At 38.3% G+C, this 24,608-nt stretch overlaps 1 pseudogene; it reads left to right on the forward strand.

Annotated features, from left to right (window-relative positions):
- The first annotated feature begins 11,788 nt into the window (after positions 1-11,788).
- LOC102903349 (non-structural maintenance of chromosomes element 1 homolog pseudogene) lies at positions 11,789-12,582 on the forward strand (annotated as a pseudogene).
- Positions 12,583-24,608: the final 12,026 nt, after the last annotated feature.

Consider the following 24,608-nt stretch of genomic DNA (forward strand, 5'->3'; position numbering starts at 1 on the left):
TTAATTTAAGCTATAAGAACAGTTAGCAAGAAGCCTGCCACGGCCATACAGTTTGTAAGCAATATAAGTCTCTGTGTTTACTTGGTTGGGTCTGAGCGGCTGTGGGACTGGCGGGTGACAAAGATTTGTCCTGACTGTGGGCAAGGCAGGAAAACTCTAGCTACATCATCCTGAGTGAGGTAACCCAAACCCAGAAAGACAGTCATGGTATGTACTCACTCATAAGTGGATTCTAGATATAAAATAAAGAACAATCAGACAACAACCCATAGAACCATGGAGGCTATATATATATATAGCATGGAGGTCCCTAGGATGACTGTGGCTTATAATAAATTTCGGTTTTACTCAATTATTGAAAAAAAATAGCCAAATGAATGGAAACACATGAACTATGAACCAAAGGCTGAGGGGCCCCCAGCTGGATCAGGCCCTCTGAATAGGTGAGACAGCTGATTGGCTTAATCAGTTTGGGAGGCAACTAGGCAGTGGGACCAAGTCCTGTGCTCATTGCATGAGTTGGCTGTTTGAAACCTGGAGCTTATGCAGGGACACTTGGCTCAGTCTGGGAGGAAGGGACTGGACCTCCCTGGACTGAGTCTACCAGGTTGATTGCAGTCCTCAGGGGAGGATTTGCCCTGGAGGAGGTGGGAATGGGGGGTGGGCTGGGGAGAAGGGGAGGGGGTGGGAGGGGGAGAGTAGAGGAACCCGTGGCTGATATGTAGAACTGAATGGTATTGTAAAATAAAATAAAATAAAATAAAATAAAATAAATAAATAAATAAATAAATAAATAAATAAATAAATAAATAAATAAAGAGATTGCTGTAACTCTGAGAACAGGAGCCAGCAAAGTAAACACAAATACTGCTAAAGCAAGGTGAGCTTTGCCACTCTTTAGTGCTATGCTTTGCAAGGGGAGAAAAGAAAGACCCTTCAGCCAGGACAGCTGTCAAACCCGCTTAGAGATCAATGTAAAAGGTGGGCATCTTTGCTAGCTCCTAAATGTAACCAACTATGGGCACTCAGAGTTACGGGTGAGTCTTAATTCCTATTCAAGCAATTGTGTCTGTAGTGATATGATTTTACAAGCAGTTTCAAGCTAAAAGAATACACATTCAAAACTAAGTTTTGACCTTTAATAATTATATTTCATTTGAAATTTTGCTAAATTTTTATATTGTCTAAAATAGCACAAAACAATCAAATATGGATTTGACTTTGGTTGTTAAATAAAGTTTTTTAAATTGATGACTAACGAACTGGGGATGTGACTCAGGTGCTGGAGTGCTTGCCTATCCTAGCATGCACAAAGCCCTGGGTTCAGTCCTCATCCCAGCATCAATCAGGCATGGTGGCAAACAATTATCAGGGGGGTGAGGCAGAAAGATGAGATGTTCAAGGTCATCCTTGGTTATTTAGTGAGGTTGATGCCCACCTGAGCTACAAGAGACCCTGTCTCAGAAAAAATGATGAATAAGTTGCCAGTCATATTTTGGTATAAATAGGCTGCACAATTCAGAAAGTACCCTATATTCAAAGTATTGACTCTACATTGCATATAATTTCATAGTACTGCAATGTTACTTGTATAAACATAAGGCGTCTTTATCCGACTGTGCATACCCTATAATCTACCTGAATATAGTTCCAAAAGTATTTTGGAAACTATCATTCCAATATGCATGCAAAACCTTCGTGCTTTTTAATCCTTTAAATACTGGCTTTTGTAAATTAATCATGTAATACGTTAAATTTTAAACCTAACTACAGATTGATTTTGCACTTCTTGACGTGTGGTTTTTAAACAGTTACTGCATTCAGGCCTTTGTTCAGAGAATAACTGCGCAGTTCTGAAGATGTCCAGGAGGGGTCTGGGTTGCACTGCAGTTCCAACATTGCAATGACTGACGGTGTGTGCACCCATTATGAAACTAGGACTCCATGCTCTTTGTTTCCTTTTATGATTAGAAATGAATATCAAACTTTTATAATAAAATGTGTCATTTTAAAACACTAGGACAAATACCTGTAATAGGTTTTCACTGGGGAAAAGTGTTTAGGAACAGAAAAATATAAAGCAGAAAAGAATAACTTATACCACATCTATTTAACATTCTGGGATTTTTTTTCTCCTATGGATTTTTCATAAATGTTGTCTTTTATTTTTATGTTCATTTTTAAATTCAGGGATATTTTATAAATATTATTTTAACTACATCTGAATTTCTTATTTAACATAAAATGATTTTAATACATAACTTAATAGTGACACAAAGAATAATAATAAATATGAGTTTAGGCATTGCCAGGCACTGTACAGAATACAGTGAACACAGAGCCAGCCTTCAGCAGCTTTTCATGTAAATTATGATGATTTTATATGAAAACAATAAGGGGGTGATTCTGAACATGATTTGGCACAGCAGATCATATTTTTTTCTGTAGCACGAATTTTTTTTTTTTTTTTTTTTTCTGGTTTTTCGAGACAGGGTTTCTCTGTGTAGCTTTGCGCCTTTCGTGGGACTCACTTGGTAGTCCAGGCTGGCCTCGAACTCACAGAGATCCACCTGGCTCTGCCTCCCGAGTGCTGGGATTAAAGGCGTGCGCCACCACCGCCCGCTGTAGCACGAATTTTAAAAGGTCTTATTAATAAAAATCAAACCTGAAGCAGGTATTGGGGTGAATGCTGAAAGATCAGAGAAGCAGAACAAGCCACAGCCACCTCACCTTGCCAATTCCTCAGCTGATCCTGTTTCCTCAGACTGGAAGCTTCTGTGTCCTCATCCGAATGAATCTCAGCTGAACTGCTGCTCAAAGCCTAAAAGCTTAACCAGCTCTAGTTCCTGGTTTTCACACCTTATATACCTTTCTGCCTCCTGCCATCACTTCCTGGGATTAAAGGTGTGTGTCACCATGCCTGGCTGTTTCCAGTGTGGCTTTGAACTCACAGAAATCCAGATGGATCTCTGCCTTTGGAATGCTAGGATTAAAGGCGTGTGTGCCACCATTTTCTGGCCTCTATGTATATCTAGTGGCTGTTCTGTCCTCTGACCCCAGATAAGTCAATATATTGGGGACACAATATATCACCACGTTTTTCTGCCATGATAGCAGATGTCACTGATATGATGCACAATTCCTCTGGGACTATCGAGTGGGTGAAGCTACATGTTATTCATAGGCAATAATTTGTCTCCATCCCATTCCTATTTAATGAAACGAACAAAATATCTTATGTTTTTATAGGAATGTAACTGACGTTTTATAGGAGTTATTGTAAATGTCTTCTATTCCTGGCACACATTTTGAATGACTTATTCTAATACTCTTATTAGATAGGCATGGCATGTACTATCTCTTTAAAGAATGTGTGGCATACAAAAAGGATGGTATATAACATGTCTAATCTTAAATTTTTTCAACTCCAAATCCATTGCTTTTTCAAATGCACATGAATTAGCAATTAATAATTACATGCTATTTAGCCAGCAGTTTGTGTAAGCTTTCTATATAACTAATGTACATAAAGACTATAAACTAATTCATTCTTCTCCAATATATTTGGCTTGAATAAAACGTATAACTTCTACAATGCAAGTATTATTTCTTTGTTCTCAGTAAATAACTCCATAGACATATTTTTACATGCAGTCAATCAAATGCATTGTGACTTGATTTTTAATCCCACAAGCAATCAGGAATGTGAGAAATTAACACATTTTAATTACAGAGCAGGAGCCTACTATGCTGAACTGAAAGTGGATGATGGTAAGTCACTCTTCTGCTAGCTACAGACGGCAATTAACTGTAATTATAATTGTTCAGCAAGGATATTATCGCTCACTCTAATTTACAACCCTAGAGTCTTCTATTGAATTAACTATGATTGTAAATATTTTTGTCTAAAATATGCAAGATGTCCTGTTGTACAGGTGTACAGTGCATATATGTTTATAGCCACTAAAAACTAGCTTTAAAGTAATCCTATATTTGCAACGTGCATTATGTTCCTATCCATAAGCTATCATACATTATAATAAGCAGTCAATGTTTTAAAATATTAGATCTTAATCACAGCTTCAGTTAAATGTTACTGACATAGAAGGAAATAAATTATTCTTAGTTATGAGTAGAGTCAGCACCTATGGTCAAATTCCTTTGGTTATTAAGTGGATCTAGTCAAGTCAGTTCGTTTATGGACTAGAAACTGATTTTTCATCAGAAAAAGTTGCCTCTGCAAAAACCCTAGAGATTCCAAACAGCCTTAGAGCACTTAACTATTTTCTTGTTCATCTTTCTAGACTTTCTTTCATCATTAAAATGTTTATAAGAAAATCAATACTAAATTGCTATTTAAGTTCATAGCTGCTTTTGAAAACTAGACTGGCTAGGAACACATAGTTATTTTACTGAAAATAATCTGCTTCTATACATTTTTATTTTATAAAAATATTAATTATACCATTATATCATTAATCTTTAAATTTTTAATTTAACTTACTTTGTAAACTATTTAAAATGTACCTCTCTGTAACACGAATCTTAAAAGGTCTTATTAATAAAAACAAACCCCGAGGCAGATATTGGGGTAAATTCTGAAGGATCAGAGAAGCAGAACAAGCCACAGCTAACCTCACCTCGCCAATTCCTCAGCTGATCCTGTTTCCTCAAACTGGAAGCCTCAGAGTCCTCATCCGAATGGATCTCAGCTGAACTGCTGCTCAAAAGCCTAAAAGCATAAAAGAGCCTCTAGTTCCTGGTCCTCACACCTTAAATACCTTTCTGCTTCCTGTCATCACTTCCTGGGATTAAAGGTGTGAGTCACCATGCTTGGCTGTTTCCAGTGGGGCCTTGAACTCACAGAGATCCAGATGGACCTCTGCCTCCAGAATGCTAGGATTAAAGGAATGTGCTACCACTGCCTAACCTCTATGTTTAATATAGTGGCTGTTCTGTTCTCAGATCCCCAGATAAGTTTATTGGGGTGCACAATATATCAACCACACCTCTCAGATTCAACTTATGTACTTTTATCTTAAAATTTTATTTTTGTAATGACATTTTCTTAATTAATGATTTAATAGAAAAATACTATAAAAATTTGTAACCTAAAATAGAATAGCTAGTCAGATAAATGTAAAAATATATTTGAAAGTATTAATTACCTGAAATTGAATTATTTACCTTCTATATTTTTTGGGACTTCACCTTAACTCTATAGTCATTTGAGTCAAGATAACCCTGTGTCTCTACATTGATCCTGTTCCATACACGGTTCCAGCGATCACAGGCTGGGACTATGGCTGGAAGCTACAGGAGAGAGGGAGATGGCCATTAGAACACTTCCTTTCTGGTCTATCTATAATCGGGACAGTGTTTCCGTGTGTCCTGAGGGGAAAGTGCACCAGAATAAAACATCTTGGCACACTTTTAAGTGAACTACATTTTTACCAAAACTCTTGACTGTAAACAAGAGTGAGTGCTTTTCACAAGTATTAAAATGTGTGATTTTTACAGTTATGTAAATGTAAACCCATAATTCTAAATTTTCTTCTACTTTTGAATTTTATGATTCTAGTTTCTAAATGTGTAAAAATATTCCTTACCAGCAATTGTTTGTAAAAGAAAAAAAAGACAATAATCTTACTACTGTATAAATCGTAACTGCAACGGCTATACTTTTTTTGAAACTCTTTAAAATGTTGATGACATTTAGATATTATCCATGACCTGTGTGCTCTTTACACCTCCCTTACTGTGAAATGAGGTTTTTCCCATAAACTCTTGTGATTGTTTTACTGTCTTGGCTTTATTCTTTATTCCATCTTTAAGTGTAACATGGGGCTCCCTCTCTTCCCTTCAAAATGTTTTATAATTGTCTCTTTCTATGAACAGCCAAAAAAGACTAATCTGTTAAATATATATATATATCATATATATATCAACAGCATTTTTAAGTTTCCAATTATTTCTCATTTCTTCCTCTCAGTTTGGCTCAGACAGGTATTTGCAAACACTGTGGCCTCGTCTCACACAGCCTTTCACACTTTACGGAGAGCTTTACGAGAGCTCAATCAGCGTTAATGGTGCATTTTTAGTTAAGGACACAGAGAATAGGGAGAAGTCAATTTGAGATCGCAGATGAACAAGTGTCTTTGGAAAGAATGGGTGTAAATGGGTTTAGAAAAGAGAATGCCCAAGCGAAAGGCAGCGCGCAGAGCACTCAGGGAAGCCAGACACAATGGAAAGAGGAGGGAGGCACTGCCGAGCTTTTTAAGCTCCACACAATTGGAGCAATGGACTTGATCCAACCGTCTGTGTTAAACTGTTAAAAAATAGGTGAAAAGCAGAGCAAGCTGGAATTCTATAGAGTGCCGAGGAACAGCAAATGGAGAGCTAAGTCTAAAAGGGATGAATGCAGTCATTCAACAATGAGTCAAAATTGGCGCATTTCCCTGGTTAATTTACCTTGGAAGGACACTTTAGGTATTGAGCCATTATTAACAACAAAACAGTGTTTAAATGCCACCATTAGAATTTTGAAAAAAACAGCCTACACCTGGTATTTTATAAACATATTTATATGCATTTCTATGTATAAGGGAAAACATAGCTCATATAAATATAGTAAATTCTACAGCCTTATATCGATCATTGTACTTATGTGGAGCCCTTTCCACTCAAAAGGAAAAGATGCTAATTTATATTAATGGCAAAGGTGCAAGTGTACAGTTAAACAAACTTGAAACAGAGACTCAAACTAGATGTCACACATTACTTATACAACATGGAAGTATTAATACTGACTGGCTTTAGTTAGTTGAAAGAAGAGTTGTATCTTTTTATATTTTTGAAAAATGTTTCTTAAATTTATTGATATGCTTTCCTGCTTTAATAAAATTGGTATCATCATAAAAGAGGTGCCATGAAATAATAAATTCTAGAATTTGAAGTTGTGAAATACATGAGAAACATGAATCATACCTTAATTTGCCCATCATTAGCATCTTGAAGAAAATAATTATTCTTCAAAATAACTACTAAGAATTAGTTGTATACCAAGCAGTGGTTTTGGCTGAAAGAAAAACAAATACTTTATAGATGTCATTATATAGCTCTCATAGCAGAAAGGCTGGAAAACTCAGATTTTAGAATGAGACCTCAGGAACTGAGTGACACCATGAGGATTAAGTCGTTCATTAATTAGGTCGCCAGCGCCTTGCCAGATATTGAGGTAAAAACTGAGAGATCAGAAAAGCAGAAAGAAGCCAACCATGTTCTTACCACTTGGAAATCCTCAGCCAAAGAGACCTACTTCCTATATACCCATGCCTATATGCCTTTCTGTTCTGCATCTCACTTCCTCTCTCCGCCCAGCTACATCACTTCCTGTCTGTCTGTACAGACCTCCAGGCCTCTATGGTTAGTGCTGGGATTAAATGTGTGTGTCATCATGCCTGGTTCTGTTCCCCAGTGTGGCCTTGGACTCACAGATTTTCTCTGCCTCCCAAATGCTAGGATTAAAGGCGTATGCTACCATTGCCTGACTTCTATGTTTAATACAGTGGCTGTCTTTTTCCTCTGATCCTCAGATAAGCTTTGGTAGGGTGCACAATATATTGGGGGACACAATATATCACCACATGATGTTAACAAAATTGTCAGTTAAAATTTTTCCAAGTTTTCTCATTTGCATATTGTTACAGAATTAGAATACCGCATACAACTTTTTTTTTTTTTTTTTTTTTTTTGGTTTATTGAGACAGGGTTTCTCTGTAGCTTTGGAGCCTGTCCTGGACTAGCTCTGTAGACCAGGCTGGCCTTGAACTCACAGAGATCCACCTGCCTCTGCCTCCCAAGTGCTGGGATTACAAGTGTGCGCTACCACCACCTGGCCTGCATACAACTTTTTATGCTATCTATCTAAATATTTCCATGATATTACAAAGACAACATAATCATCTTTTAGGGTGTGTATGACAGAGTCTTGGTGTAGCCCTGAGTGTTCTAGAACTAGCTGTGTAGACTAGACTGGCCTTAAATTCACAGAGACCAACCTGCTTCCGCCTTTCAAATTCTGGGATCAAAGGAGTACACCACCACACCTGGCTGTAATTATAATTTTAATGGGTCTATTATGTTCAACCAAGGAAAATACTGTAATTTTCTCAAGTACAAAAGGATGCAACATTCAAGTTGCTAATTTTTTTTGTTTTGTGACAGGATTTCTCTGTGTGGCCCTGGCTGTCCTGGAACTTGCTCTGTAGACCAGGCTGGCCTCAAACTCACAGAGATCCGCCTGCCTCTGCCTTCTGAGTGCTGGGATTAAAGTTTTGTGCCCCCACCATGCAGCTGCTAAAATTATTTTCTGGCTTTTAAATATATGAAAAAAAATATTTTTGGATAAATACTCCCTTCCAATAATTCCCATAAGAAAATATTAATCAGCTAAAAGATATGCATTTTTGACCATTCCTAATATTAAATTTCTTTCCAAAGTTGTTTTATACATCTCTATTATCCCGCTATTCTAAACAGAAGAGCACATGTCAGGAGGTCCTGCTTTTTTCTGTGAACCACTGCTCCTCTAACCAATTATCTATCACCTAATAAACACAAAATAAATGGGCATGCAGCGAATCTCTGAGGTTGTGCAGCATAAGGCCAATTTAATCCATATATGATTTAATTTTTATATAGCAAATGAGGTAGTGAAGGTAATTTTCAACACAACTTACTTGCAGTTGGTGCTATTTTTCTTTTCTTTTTTTGTTGTTGAAAATAATTTTCATGCAATGTATTCTGAAGTTTGCCCTTCCTCATCTCCTTCCAGATGCTCCCCAACTGCCCACCCATCCAGCTCCGTGCCTTCTTTCTCTCTCTCTAGAAAACAAGCAAAGTTTTAAAAATTCAGGATTTAAGAAAAAGAAAAAAAAATTATAAGAAACACACATAGACAAAAAACCCATAAGAACACAAAAGTGCCAATTTTTTCTTAACTCATTTTGTTCATTTCTTTTTCTTTTTTGTAAATTTTAGTCATTAAACCACATCTTCGAGTTGGATATATCTGTCTGCCAAACTCTTTAGCACAAATTTTTGCACATAGGAGGCACCAATTGGGTTAAGTTTATTCCACTGTATGTTTATTTTTTTAATGACTGGGAAATAATTTTACTCATGATTAAAAGTACATTATCTACACATTAACACCACAAGGATTGATTCCCTCTTCATGTTAAAATTGTGGAATTAAAATTAGCAGATAAAGAGGAAGCCTTATAAATCTGTCTTTGAGAGTCAATGTAATATTCAATTCTGCACAGATTGTAAATGATAATAGACATGTTACAAGGACTGTCAAACTCTTCCCAGAGCAATCTTCAAGGCTAATCACACAGACAATCATTCTTTTCATTTCTATAGCAATAACAAAAAGTTAAGCAATATCTCTTGATTGAAGTTGTCTTGAAAATTGCTTAGTTTGAGACCTTATTTTAAGATGCAACAAGCCTGAAATGTTAAATGCAATTTGCCATGCAGCCTGGGGAAAGAAATGAAGTGTTTGGTACGTTTTTCCTAATTGTTTGTGATTACAGCCTGGGTAGTCCCAGCACTTTACCCTCAGAATCACTTCTGAGGGCTTTGTCATCTTTGACCACTAGTTTTAATCAAAAGGAGGCTAAAAATAAAGTAACTTCACCATTACAAGGGGAAAATATTCACAATGCCAGCTTTAACATTTTTATTTCATTGACCTTAAAGAGAAAGCTCTCAGTGGGTAAACTGTTGGTTCTTAATGAATTCTAATGGACTAAGGTGGCCTGTTACCAAGTGTTAATAGTGACAGAAGTCACTGTCAGAGAAAGTTAGCAGTTAGAAACAAATCCTGTTTTGTTTTTGGTTTGTATAGCAATAGGTAAAGCTCATTCTTAAATTTAACTATGCTATTTAGAAAAGCTATTCATTTTTAAAGAAAAAGATTGCTTTCACTAAAATTTTATAAATTTGCCTTTATTTCTACCCATAAATATGATCAATTTAACAAAAAAAAAAAAAAAATAAGGGCAGAACCAGAGTTACTTGGAAACTCAGCCCTGTACCCCAATCTCTTCTCACCACAGGGTGTTACCCTGAAGACTAGAGAGTCTGGCAGCTTTCCCAGGGTCAAATGATCAAATTTACAGTAGATAGTAAACTAGAACTCAGACAGCAGTACTTACCAAATACGTTTTCCATAGCCCTGTGAAAGTAAACAATTTCCTCCAGTTAAGAACGTTTTTCTAAAATTTTCATCATTTTAAAATTGAACAAAGTACCCATGTTCATTAATTAAACAACATCCCCTGCCCCCCCCCCAAAAAAAATCAGTTACTTAGTTCATGCTTGATAAGAAATGAGGAAATACTGGTCTAGTAAATGACAATCATGCAGAGGATGGGGATCCAGAAGCTCAGGAAGGGGCGCTTTGTGCATGAATGGGAACAGCTCTTTTCCTCGGGAGGAGGCAATGATAGAGTACAGACGAGAAGATCACCTCAGGCTCTTCCTGTTCTGAGGTGCTTCTCAGGGAGCAAATGCTTTGTGTTCTGTGCATCAGTAGAAAAGGTAATTAAGCCGGGCGGTGGTGGCGCACGCCTTTAATCCCAGCACTCGGGAGGCAGAGCCAGGTGGATCTCTGTGAGTTCGAGGCCAGCCTGGGCTACCAAGTGAGTCCCAGGAAAGGCGCAAAGCTACACAGAGAAACCCTGTCTCGAAAAACCAAAAAAAAAAAAAAAAAAAAAAAAAGAAAAGGTAATTAAAAAAAAAAAACTCCCTCTGGATGCACTCACTTGATACTTAAGTATTTTTAAGACATATTTGTGTTAAACAATTTATTGAGAGGAGCTTGATAAAACAGAGTTTTAATAAGAAGAAATATAACATGTGTTTCACAGCCCTTCTGTTCTCTTCTAGAGTACCATTGGGCAAACCAATGACATAGTATCAGACTGACTCAGGGGTAAGCTGTGAAAATCAGAGTATACGCTTCTATACTGAGTATATGCTTATACAGAGTATATGCTTCTAGATTTTATATATATATATATATATATATATATATATACACACACACACAGAAGAGGGTGCCAGATCTCATTACAGATGGTTGTGAGCCACCATGTGGGTGCTGGGAATTGAACTCGGGACCTCTGGAAGGGTAGTCGGTGCTCTTAACCTCTGAGCCATCTCTCCAGCCCTAGTATACGCTTCTATACTGAGATTAAAATTTTCATTTGGCATTTGCAGTATGGAAATAAGTGTTTTTATTTTATGTGTTAAAGCAAGGCATATATGCCCTTAAAAGAAGCTTTGTTTCTAAAATGCTCTTCTTTTCATTATTATAATGCCATAAGAAAAAGTTTATAGGGAAAATAAGTCCATGGGCTTATTTTATATAAAAGCCACAAATAAAAATGATCCATTTTTTCTTAATACACAATCATCTATATGAGTAAATGCATTTTTCTGTACATGCTCTTCTTTAATTGTATACGCAATTTCTACTAAATATTAGGAAGCAAATGTCTGTATAAAAACAAGTATCTAGTATTTAGCTTGAAATCAATAAAGGTTTTCTGAGTTTAAAAATAATTTTTTTTCATTAGTAAATTAATTTGTAGATTTTGTAAACTACACATAAATGAGGCAGATAAAAGCCTGAGTTTGGGGGAATGTGCTGAGATTACTTAGAGTTAAATTAGTTAAGCCCCTGGCCAGCCTGCAGTCATGGGCTCCCTGGGACATGCAGGGCCGCACAGAAGATTGGGTGCCCTGGCGGATGTCCATCATATCCGTCAGCACCGCTGACTCAGATGTGCTGGAGGAGCGGGAGGTTAGGCGCCTGCAGAGCCACTGTGACAAGGTCCATGACCTAAATGCTACTGTGGATAAGCTGAAGGACTTCATCAACAGTGTCAACAGTGTCTTGGAGTCCTTGTACGTTGGGATAAAGGAGACCCATTTATACACTGGTGAATCTTGCTACAACTTCATTTTCCAAAATTTTGTAGAGAACTGATTTTGTAGAGAACGGGCTGGATCTGTTTGGAAAGATCTTGGAACTGATCATCGACTCAGAAGCTGGCTTTGCTTCTACAAACATTTTGAATCTGGTTGATCAACTCAAAGGCAAAAGGATGAGGAAGAAGAAAGCAGAGCCGGTGCTGCAGAAGTTCGTGCAGAGCAAGTAGCTGATTGAGAAGGAAGGGGAGTTCACGCTGCATGTCCCGGTGGAGCAGTTCGCCCGAGAGACCTGCCTGGATGCAGTGAAGAGATGCAAAGATCTGCCACAGCCTCCTCATCCATGGTCAAAGCTGAGAGGCATGGGTATTAGTATGTATTTCCCTTGCATGGCCAAGTATGTCAGTCACCTCCGAACCACACTGCCCCCACTGTAATGACTACTGGCCCCACGATATATCAGAAGTCTCCAACCCTGAGAGTGAGAGGGAGGCTGGCATCTCCAAGCCCAGCAGAAAGTCCTTGTAGATGCGGCAGCACTGGTGTCCTGCAGGGCTCCGGCTGTTGGTGAGCTGACCTTCATGGCCTGCTTAGGCAGAGCCTGGCCATCTACAGGGCACATCAACTGCCTCCCTTCTTGATTCTGGCTCTTGACATGTTTTTAGTAAAAGTTCCTGTTGGCAAATAAGTAATAAAGTTAGTTAAAATACTTATCCCAGTATTCATTTCTATGCTTTGATTTTTATTCAAATTAAGACCCTAAAAAGGAACTTCAATAAAATAAAACCTTGGCAGAAATTAATTAAAATTGTTATAGTTAAAATTACATTGCTAAAGAGAAGCTGCATATGAAAATTTCTCTTAGTGATACTTAGTCATTTTTAGTTTTACAAGACTCCCATGTATTTTACTTTTTATGTTGTAGATAACATACATTTACATATGTGCAAATGTTTTACATCTGTATCTGTGTATATACAATAATATCTATATTTTACATATGTGCTAAAACTCTGGGTATGCAACATTTGAAAACTAATAAGTGAGAATTACTCTGATTTTTCAATAAACATTAATTTTTCAGGAGTTCAGAGAATGACCTGCTGATATAACACTACACTGTACACTGGTCCAGGATTTAAGCAGTCTTTATCATCATAGGCCCCAAATTACTGGTATACCAATGATTTATAGTAATTTCCAACATTAATATATAGCACCAAAAATATAGAATTCCTCTCCCTATGGAAGTATTAATGCTATAATTATTTCTTTACTCTGGGAAGCTATTTTCCAAAATTGCTTTCTGTATGAAAGTACCATTATGGAAATAAAAACCCACTGCAGGGGCTGGAGAGATGGCTCAGTGGTGAAGGGCACCAACTGCTCTTCCAGAGGACCCGGGTTCAATTCCCAGCACCCACATGGCAGCTCACAACTGTCTCTAACTCCAAGATCTGACACCCTCACATAGACATGCATGCAGGCAAAGCACCAATGCAAATAAAATAAAAATAAATTATTAAAAAAACCCACTGCAGATATATACATATGGTTTTTTATAGACAGATTTCTCTGCATATCCCTGACTGTCCTGAAACTTGCCCTGTAGATCAGGCTGGACTAGAACTCACAGAGATCTGCCTGTCTCTGTTTCCTGAGTGCTGGAATTAAAAGCATGTGCCATTACTGCCCTGCCCACTATGACTTATTATCAAAGGAACAATAGACAATTCATTTAACAGCTTGGGGGGACTTTTTTTAGTATATTTTTGCTAATCCTTGTTAGAAATTATATGATTTAAAGATTGCTAATTTTGGGTTAAAACTGTTACTAACAACACAAAAGGGAATGAAGTACATGTTTGTCTTTTCAAGACCCACTTAACCTCTTGAGTGAGCCTACCAGTTTCTTTTTATCCTTCAGAAATAAACACATACCAAGCATGCACAGGCTTATATCCACTTTACCTAGATCTAAAGATACTGTACAAATTGATTTTTTTTAACTTAATATAAGCTGGATATCTCTGTATGGGACTACCTGAAGTTCTACTTTTAGAAAAAACATCTAATTTAACTCATTCTCGTCTGAAGGAATATTTATTTGTTTATTTATTTATTTATTTTGCTTACAAATGTTTTAAGCATATCTTTGTAAAATCATTATATACTTAGTGAGGTAGCTATTAAGAAGATTTCCAGAGGTGAAATTTCTAAGTGGAAAGGCATTTTAAAATTTTTTGCAGCCAAACTAAATTTCAAAAATTGATCTTCTGACCTACAACTTATCTTTTATGTATAAAATTTCTTTTCTAAGTGTGGTTTCACTTCCTCTAAATAAGTATGAACAACCTCTAATTTTTAATATTTATATTATCCTGAAGACATCACTACCATATAAACTATAAGAAGTAATTCAAACTAATGTGGGCTTTTTTTAGGCAAATGAAGATCTTTAAAAAAAGAGGAAATTGGCCGGGCGGTGGTGGCGCACGCCTTTAATCCCAGCACTCGGGAGGCAGAGGCAGGCGGATCTCTGTGAGTTCGAGGCCAGCCTGGGCTACCAAGTGAGTTCCAGGAAAGGCGCAAAGCTACACAGAGAAACCCTGTCTCGAAAAAACCAAAAAAAAAAGAGGAAATAATGTTTACAGGACTCTAATGGCTAACACATTTATAATCAGAATTTAGAAGGCAAATACCAAGGGAAGGATAGCTATTTCAAGTTACCGTATCTCTAACTTTAGAGATTAGCATTAATAACAAGGCATTATATCCTTGATATCCCTGTCAACAGAAGCTGCCATGTTCCAATCTCAGTCTCTGATGTTGGGGTAAAGACTGAAGTCTGCATAATCAACTCCATTGTAGATGACAAAATAAAAGGGTATCTTTGTAATTCAGATGTGTGTAACTTAATTTTATAGACATAAATTACATATATAGAGATACTTAAGGAAATGTTATACTATTAAAATTTGAAGGTCCAGTGAACTTATCTTCACATTGTTTTTTATTAAATGTACCATAATTTAAAAGTGAAACAACACTGGCCAGGCATGGTGACACACAACTTTAAATCCAGCATGCAGGAGGCAGGAGGCAGATGGGTCTCTGTGAATCTGAGGTCTACATAGCAAATTCCAGGTCAATTAGAGCTTCACAATGAGACTCTCTTAAATAAATAAACCAGTAAATTGCTTTCAGTATACAAATAGTTGTGTTCTCTTTCTGAACAACTATATCCCTCAAATTTCCAGTAACGATAGTTCAAAACAATAACTACCCTTAAAAATGAAGCTGGTCAAAAAATAAATTAAAAAAAAAATGAAGCTGGATGTGTGGCTCACACCTGTAGCCCTGGCACCTGAGAGGCAGACTATCTGAGCCATATCCTGTCATAAAAGCAAGAACAATATCAACAACCACACAAAAAAAGTTATTGATGGCAAATGACAGAGAAATGTAAGAACTATCCAAGAAATTTAATTCCTTTGAAAAAATTCTCACTTTGAATGTAGTGGGTAGCTGTTCCAGCTTTAACCTGGAAGTACTACCTCCATTGAGGCTTCGGTAACTGTCATGCCTACAAGGCAGGGCTGAGACAGGAGCCCTTAAGACCCAAGATCTGGATGTGCCGGCTCTCTTGGTTCCTGGATCCGGGATGCTGGAGGTAGACCAAGCAGAGTTTTCCAGAGAACATCTCTGGACTGCACTACACCTTTCCTGGACCCTGTAACCTATCCCTTTACTTGTAAGTTACCCTCCAAAAAAATAAACCTCCCTTTTAACTATGTGGAATTGCCTTAATACTACAAACAATATTTGAACCCTGGCTGATCTAGAAGTCTCTGTATGGGCCAGACTGGTTTCAAACTCATAGAGATCCTCCTGCCTCAACCTCCTGAGTGCTGGGATCAAAGGTGTGCACCACTAACCCTGGAAAAGATGTTAAATTCTTGAATAACAAAATCCAAAAGCTATCCTTTTAACCCTGTAACATCCCCCATCAAGAATTACTGTAAAATTTTCAGAACAATAAAATACATCTTACAAGAACGCTAAAAACCACATAAGTCAGAGCTATAATTGTGTTAGTCATTGTTTATTCCACAGTCATATGTGTGTCTGGGGGACATGAAAAGTTCTATTTTGAAAGATGTTTCAATATGTTTCACATACCCTTGTTAACTCCCTGTCATTTAACATCCTCATAGCCTGTCAACGTGACGAGACAATGTGAAATTCTACCTACACATCATCATTTTAAAAGCATGTGTATCAGAGGCGTAGCTCAGGTGGCAGAGTGTCCACCTGGCATGCACAATGCCTGGACTTGATCCCTAGCACCACATTAACCGGGTGTGGTGGTGCATGCCTGTAACCCACACACAGGAGCTAGAACAAGAGGGTAAGTTCAAGGTCATCTTCAGCCACACAGAGAGTTGGAATCAGACCGTATAATATGTAAGAAACTGTCTCAAAAACAAATGAGCATATCATGATCTGTGATATAAAGAAGTCAAGTAAATTTCAACAAACCAAGAAATTGTCACACTGTCACTTATTTTTCTGATGCTTTTCTTCCTTGGTTACCTAAACTTTCCCAATCTTTCCCAATCTCATGATTTCAACTGGTTGTTTTTTTCTCTGTATTTCTAGCTACTTTTGTGTACCTGAATAGCCCACAAGCCTTTCAGAAACATCTCAGATTGATTTTGTTATCTTTCTTCTCAAGATGGCTCCTCTTCGTTTACTTACTTATTGCTGTGTTTATTTATTTGCTTGTGTGTTTTATGTTACTTCAGACTTGGTGTGGACACTGAACTGGACGTCTGGACCCATCTTCACTCTTTCTTCTTGTCTCCTTATTCCCACCCAATCCAGTCATTTACCGTTTGAACCAGCTGTACCTCTGACTGCGAAGCTGTTTCTTAATACACTTCATGAACTGTCATTTTTTTTTGTTTTTGTTTTTTGCCTCTATCCCACTATTCCTGGTTCTGCAGCTCTGCATTATTTTCCATACCCTATACATCTTTGGTGTGAACTGTACACAGGCATTGCCATTACACCATCACACAAAACCTGTGCCCTGATGACAGATGTCTACACATTTTCTGTGGCGGGTGCAGCTATTCCATATTGTCCATTATCCATTTATTTCATATGAATCAGCAAGGTAGTAAAAAAAAAAAATAGGTGAATCATGAAGCCCACACAGACATGGGCTCAATTCCAGACTTCGTTTGTTTGACTTCTCTGGAATCCAGACTCCTGTATTTGAAATTACATGAACAACAGGTACCTTGTGGGGTTACCATTAAGTGAAGTACATAAAAGCACTTACCTCTATATTACCTCAATATTGTTAAGAATGAAGTGTTGCCTGGGAGTATATCCTTTGTCATATCTTCATCCCACTAATTCGACATGCCTTTCATAATTGGACACAGTCATCCTTTATTTTCTCAGAATATTTTGTGTCTTACTTCTGAATTCCTGTAACTATCAATGACCTTGTTCATCTCCCAAGATACATTTTGGTAAGACCCTTAAGAATTATTTTATTTTATTTGACTTCTTAGCTACAAGAAGCAGTGCGGCTCCTGGTAAATAAGAACCATGACTTTAATAACCATTGGATGGCTACGGTATCCACAAACAGTAGCTAACAGCTTTGTACCATATACTACTAAGTTATTGTAAGACAGTGCAATATTTAGAGAGATTGGGGGAAAAAACCATGTATCAGTAGCAGGTATTTCAACACCAACAACAGGTTAATTCTAGTTGGGTCACAGTGAGTACTCTCGAGAATAAAGAGCATTTTAAAGCCTCTTTATTAAAAATAAAATAATTTGCCGGGCGTTGGTGGCGCACGCCTTTAATCCCAGCACTCGGGAGGCAGAGCCAGGCGGATCTCTGTGAGTTCGAGGCCAGCCTGGGCTACCAAGTGAGTTCCAGGAAAGGCGCAAAGCTACACAGAGAAACCCTGTCTCAAAAAACCAAAAAAAAAAAAAAAAATAAAAAAATAAAATAAAATAAAATAATTTTTAAAACCCAGGTGTTCATCCTTAATAAGTACTTAAATTTTGCCAGTTATTGTGCTGAATGATTTAACTCAATCTGTGTAACCTTCTGTGGGTTAAACCACCTATTGTCTCTATTTCATAAGACATGGAGACTGTAGACCAAAGAAATGAAGCAACCTCCAAATCACATGAGCAATGAATGAAGATGTCAGAGTTCTGATCTAGGCTTCCTGACTCTGGCGTGTCTCCTCTTAACCACATGGTCCTTGGACTTCTTAGCGGTGACTGCAGTTTCAAAGATACTTAACTTGGTACTCCGACCAGGAGTGATGGAGCTTGTCTTCCCCGACAAAGAGGGAGTCGTGTGGGTAGACCAGGACTGTATCTCCTTATAACCTCTCACTCTGAAGACACTGAACTATAAGTCTCTCAGCAAACTGTGTCTTTAATTTGCACATCATTTGCATATCAGTGCTACCTCATAGGTTTCTTCCATGTGCTTTCAGTGAACTACAATTTACATCTAGAAATGTTTCATCTTTTTAAAGTAAGTCATGGTTTATTTTTTGCCATTAACACAAATTTTTAGCCCATTATATTCTGAAAGCCCAAAGGCTCAATTACTGTATAAGCTAGAGGGAGAAAATTAATTTTCATTTATAATTTTTGGGTTAAGTTCCAAATATGTCAGTTCTGAAGCCACTTGGGAGTGTCAAATGTATAAAAGTGGTAGAATATCATTCACACAAGCAAAGACAAGTGCCCTTACACCAACAACAACTTGGCTTCAGAGTTCTCTTGCATGATGAGTCAGTTGAGATGAACATTAAAACTCTCAGGTGCTACCTTGAGGACTCCCAACTGGTAAGCTGGAACGTGTCCACGTTGTGTCCAGAACTTGAAATAAGGTCGAAGAATCAGGCTGGTAGATGTTGAAGGTATAGGTAAAATTTTAACAAGAATAGTGGGTCTTAAAGATTCCTAGATCTGAAACGAATGCTGCACTAAAAAATTATCCACTGCTTTTAGGAAATAGTTGGAACAGAAGAACTTTTCCTTTATTAACAAAACAAGTATGTTAGTAACATGTTTTGGTTATGGCCATTCTTTATACCTAAGAATGCAGCTACAAATGTATTCATGGGGAAAAAATATATAAATAAAGAGAAGATTCAACATATAAAGCATACCTTGTACATACTTCTTGTTTAGTTCTGGCCTGCAAATGTTACAGCTCCAAAGGGAAAGGTATCCTGACTGTCAGGAGCCAGGCTATATTTATAGCTGTGAAGGGAAAGGTATCCTGACTGCCGGGAGCGAGGGTATTATCTATAGCTACGAAGGGAAGGTATCCTGTATGCCTACAGCTCTGAAAAGAAAGGTGTCCTGACTGTTGGGAGTCAGGCTATACCTACAGCTGTGTTGCAGAGAGGGATGGTTTCCCTGCAGGATGTAGCAATCCGGCTCCTTTCCGAGAGAACCATTACAGTTCAGCTCTGCTCCACTCTGCTAGGAGACTTTCCCAGCAGAGATATCATTGCTTCTCTGCTCTGGCAAACATTGTTATTTCTTTGCTTCACTCTGCTAAGGGAGAAACCCCTGTGGAATTGTAGCAGTTTGTTCCCTCTCCGGCAAAAATTGTTACTTTTCTGCTCTGCTCTGCTCCACTAAGGGAGTTTCCCAGCAGAGATGTCCTTTACTTCTCTGCCTCTGCTCCACTCCTGGGAAAGGTCACCACCTAAAACTCATTCAACAAATGTATTGAGAATGAGGGATCCAGGAGAGTGACTGCCTCTACCAGGGTGAAAAGGGCAGCTCCCAACTGAGCAGGCACAAGGCTTATATAAGGCTTCTTAGGGGTGGAGTTTTTCCAGGGTGAAGATTTTCAGGGTGATAATTGGTCAGAGCTCAGTCCCTGAGATTAGACAGGCTTGGAGATTGGCTCGATTTTGTGCTCAGGGACTGGTTGGTTTCATGGTCAGGGATTGGTTGGTTTTGCTGCTCGGGGATTGGTTAGTTTCGTGCTCAACTGGTCAAGGGCAGAGTGTGTTTCTTTAGCTCTGGTTTCAGGACCAATGCATGTTTCTTTCACTGGCCCTTTTTAACCTTTTAGCTCAGATTTCAGGGCCAGGGTGTGTTTGCTTCACTGGCTCTGGTTTCAGGGTCAGGGTGTGTTTCTTTGGCTGGCTCTGGATTCAGGGCCAGGGTGTGTTTCTTTGGCTCTGGTTTCAGTGTCAGGGTGTGTTTCTTTGGCTGCCCCTTTTACCCTACATGGCCCACTTCAGTAAATCAAATGTCAAAACAGAGCCACAGATTTTTCAGTTTCTCAATACACATAAAAATTTTATCTGGTTATATTATAGATTATTAAATGCATAATAGCATTATTTCTAAAAACAAAATATGTACCTTAATTACAAAATACTTCATGGGGGGGGGCAAGAGAGATGACTGAGCAGTTATATGAGTACTTGCTACTCTTCTAGAGGATCTGGGTTGAGTTCCTCACAACTAGTTCCCCACAGTTAGTACCCACACTGGACAGCTGACAAAGACCTATAACTCCAGTGCCAGAGGACACAACACCCTTTTCTGGCCTCAGCAGGAAACTACACTGAAATGCAAAAATCCATACTCAGAAACACACATAAGCACATAATTAAAATTAAAATAAAATGTAAAATATTTTATTGGTAATGAATTGCTAATGACTATATGATCCTTCAGAATTATCTCTGCTAGTAGAGAATCTTATCTCAGTGCTGATTGGTTCAGAGTGGTGGCTACTAAAGTTTTGGAGTGGCTGGGACAATTTCTTCAGAGAACAATGTTTTTGGCACTGATTTCTTGCTTTCACAAAAGGTTTCATGTAATTCTATTTGATAACATTTTAGCCATAGTAGAACTTCTTCCAAAATTGGAGTTGATTCTTTCAAACCTTGTTACTACTTGATCAAGCACACTTACACAGTCTAAATCCTTTGTTGTCATTTGCAGGGCATTTACCCACCAACCCCACACCCCCTCAGAGTTTTCTTGAGTGCAAGCAAGCAGCAGGAAATATTAGATAGAAGGACTTAGATTGTGGAGATAAACAGATAGAAAATACAGGATAGCCTCAAGAAGGCCTGGAACCTATTCCAATGGGCCCTGACTGTCTCTACCCTAAGGTATTTATAGAAATGCCAAGGGGTGGAGTAAAAGACCTCCCCTCAGCACAGCCAAGTGCAGACCATCTCAGATACCTGTACTCAGGCCCATGGTCCTAATTGTCCTCTCTATGTGGTCCTGCTGGGTAAAGCCACAAGGAACCTGAAAATGGGCTCCCACAGTCATTTCAACACATTAGTGTCTTTTCCAGGAGTGGGTCCTGTCTTAAAAAATTACTTCCTCTTGCTCATTCCTAAGATGTAGCTCCTCGTCATTGAAGTTTACCATGGGATTAAAGTAATTCGGTCATAGCTCCAGGCCCTACTTCTAAACTTAAAATCAGCTGTTTAGTGTGACCACCTTCAATAAGCTAACTAGGTCTTCCAGGTTACTCCCGATCGCTGTTATTATTCCTTGCAGCTTTCCCTTGCCCTGCAATGTTACAGAATCACTTTTTTCTTTAAATATCATGAACTGGCCTGGTCTAGCTTCAAGCTTTGCTTCTGTAATTTCATTGCCTCTCTCAGTCTTCACAGAATTGAACAGAGTGTAACTGATTTGGTTTTCCATCCAGATCACTAAGGTTTTCTCCATGTTAGAGGGGAAACAATTATTTCTTTTCATCTGTGTGTTCTCATAGCATCACTTTTAATTTCCTTTAAGAACTTTTCATTTACAACTTAGTTGGTTGGTCCAGGTGTTATGTCCAGATCATGGGGACCCCCAGAAGACCACTACGGAGACTGAATCCTGTATGTAAAAGCAAAGAGTCTTTATTTTCAAGCTTGGAGCTTGGACTCCCTGTCCATTGCGGTGATGAGAACAGAGAGCCCAGAGCCCACACAGGGTAGGTTTTTTTTTTATTATTATAGCAGAGGATAGGGTGAGGGGATTTCCAGGGTTCAGGACCCTGATTGGCTGACATTTGTCTAGGGGTATAGGGAATGTTTGGAATGCCAGGTATTTCCTCTTAGTTGCAGGTCCTCCCTGGGTAGAGTCAGTTTATGGCTTTTCCTGGGTCCAGGTGTTGCCTGCCAGAAGCTGTGTCTGGGCTTCTAAGCCTGTCATGGCAGCTGTGTGGTCAAGCTGTTTTGGGTTCCCTCACATCCCCCCTTCACAAGTACCAATGACAGGACTCAATCATGAGTCCTACCTGTCCAGGGGTTTAAAGGTATTGGGATCTAAGAACCATCAGCTAACGGATTTTTCTAGGGCAGTGACATCTGTATCTATTATTATTCTTAAGGCCCTGTAGTTCTGATCTTTGAGTCAATTGACAACTCTGAAACTATTTTCCTGGTATGTCAATGGGCATTATAGTTAGCAACTTTGTCCCCTATGCCAGGGAGTTTCCTTTTGACCCAACATTTTATTGTATTCTGGGTAGGGAACATGGGCCAATGTATTCTTTTCCGGAACTGCTTCTAGCTGACGTTAAAGAATTGTTGTCAGGGCCCAAAAAAGACTGAAAGGCTAGTCAAAGGCTGGGCAATGGGACATTTGTCAGAAACATGGCTATCTGACCTAGCTGTAGAGACTGGGAACAATCACATTGGCTGGGCTGGTCCACGTCAGCCTCCAGCAGGTCCAGAGCTCATAGTCATCCAGAGCAGTGTAGTCAGCAACTGAAGATTGGAGGTGTCTGCCCGCCAAGTTGAAACCTGTTGAAACACATTTAAACTAAGGACAGAAGTTAAAACTCATGAAATTATTTGGAATTTTTAGGCCCATATTCTTAGTAATTGGAAAGAGCAGGAGTCCCAAGACCAGGAGAGAGAAAAAATACCATACTTAGGAATAAACAAGCTGGGAAAATGTAAGCTGTACTTATCTGGAGTCCTTCCAACCTCTGTGAAGTAGATTCAAGTTTTATTACTCTTTTAATTCTCTGAAGCCTATATGAATTATCTTAAAAAGGATATAAAGGTTTTAGATAAATTAGTATTACCAATATGTACTGGAATCCATATCATAGATAAAGCAGGTGATGGATATCTGTAAAACAGCAGAAGTGGACTCACACCTTTGAGTCCTAGCAAGAACTATAGATTTGGGTTAAAAACATGTGCATTTTCATTCTGTCTAGAGAGTCAGGTATAAATTGGAAAGAGATTTTTTTTTTTGGCCTGATGAGAAGCACTTTAAGTTTATATTTAGATGACAACCAAAATAAATGTAAAATGTTGAGCTTGTGATTGAACAGTAAGTTGTCATTGCTCTACCAGCTTATCAGAACTCTATTAAATGTTAAGCTCTGAATTTTTATATCATAGAAAGGGGAGCAATCTAAAACATTTCTCATAATCTAAATCATTTATTTATATCTTTTTTTTTTTTTTTTTTTTTTGGTTTTTCGAGACAGGGTTTCTCTGTATAGCTTTGTGCCTTTCCTGGAACTCACTTGGTGGTCCAAGCTGGCCTCGAACTCACAGAGATCCACCTGCCTCTGCCTTCTGAGTGCTGGGATTAAAGGCATGCTCCACCACCACCCAGCTAATTTATTTATATATTAAACCATTTTCTGAGATTCTCAAAGCTTATAAGATTTTATACACTCAGACCTTTATATATCTTAAAACATTCTTAGACCTTCAAAACTTGCATAGACTTTCATATCTTCAGATTTTTTTCCAGACCCATATTTAAACCTTTGTGACTAATTTAAACTTTCATATCTTAGAACATTTTCTTTAAAATGAACTGACAAGATGGCTATAGGATCTGGTTGTCTGATGCTGCCAAGCTGACAAAGTTATAGCTAGCCTAGCCATCAGTACTATCAGAGATCTGAGAAGGATAAATTATATCTGAGTGCAGACCAAGCAGTTTCCAGTTCTATAAATGAAGGGACCAGTCCACACCCAGGTCTCCATAGCATTGGCGGTAAAAGTATCAGAACAGCATCAGTCTGCTTTGGCCATCAGACCCATAAGGCAGAGTTTTCCCTGTGGAAGAGTGACATGGGAAGACTGATCTAATTTTGTCCAGGCAAAAGGGATGCAATCAATTCTCCAGTGTCCTGCTGCTTGTCCACTGACTGGGCCAGGTCTGGCAGTAGGTGTTGCATTAGGGCATCTTGCCCTGTGGTCAGCATTGCCATAATCCAGGTGGAGACATTGTGGAGTCCCATATGTAATCTTCTTTGAAGACCTTGGGTCACTGCTAGGATCTGCGAGTCTGTTTGATATAATAAGCTTTTAGATCAACATTTTCAATGCCATATTCTGCAGCTCTCTCAAGTATGAGGACTGTCCTGGTATACCTGAATAGACAAACTTTGTTTCTAGTTATTTATTTTAAGCTCAACACTAAAAACAAATGCAAAGGACTAAGTAAAGCTTATCCTTGTTATTAATTACATCAGTACTTAGCATGACTACAATTAAAGAACTTGATTATAAAATGACTGTTTACTTA

This window comes from Peromyscus maniculatus, chromosome 14 (genome assembly GCF_049852395.1).
Source record: "Peromyscus maniculatus bairdii isolate BWxNUB_F1_BW_parent chromosome 14, HU_Pman_BW_mat_3.1, whole genome shotgun sequence".
Taxonomy (NCBI): domain Eukaryota; kingdom Metazoa; phylum Chordata; class Mammalia; order Rodentia; family Cricetidae; genus Peromyscus; species Peromyscus maniculatus.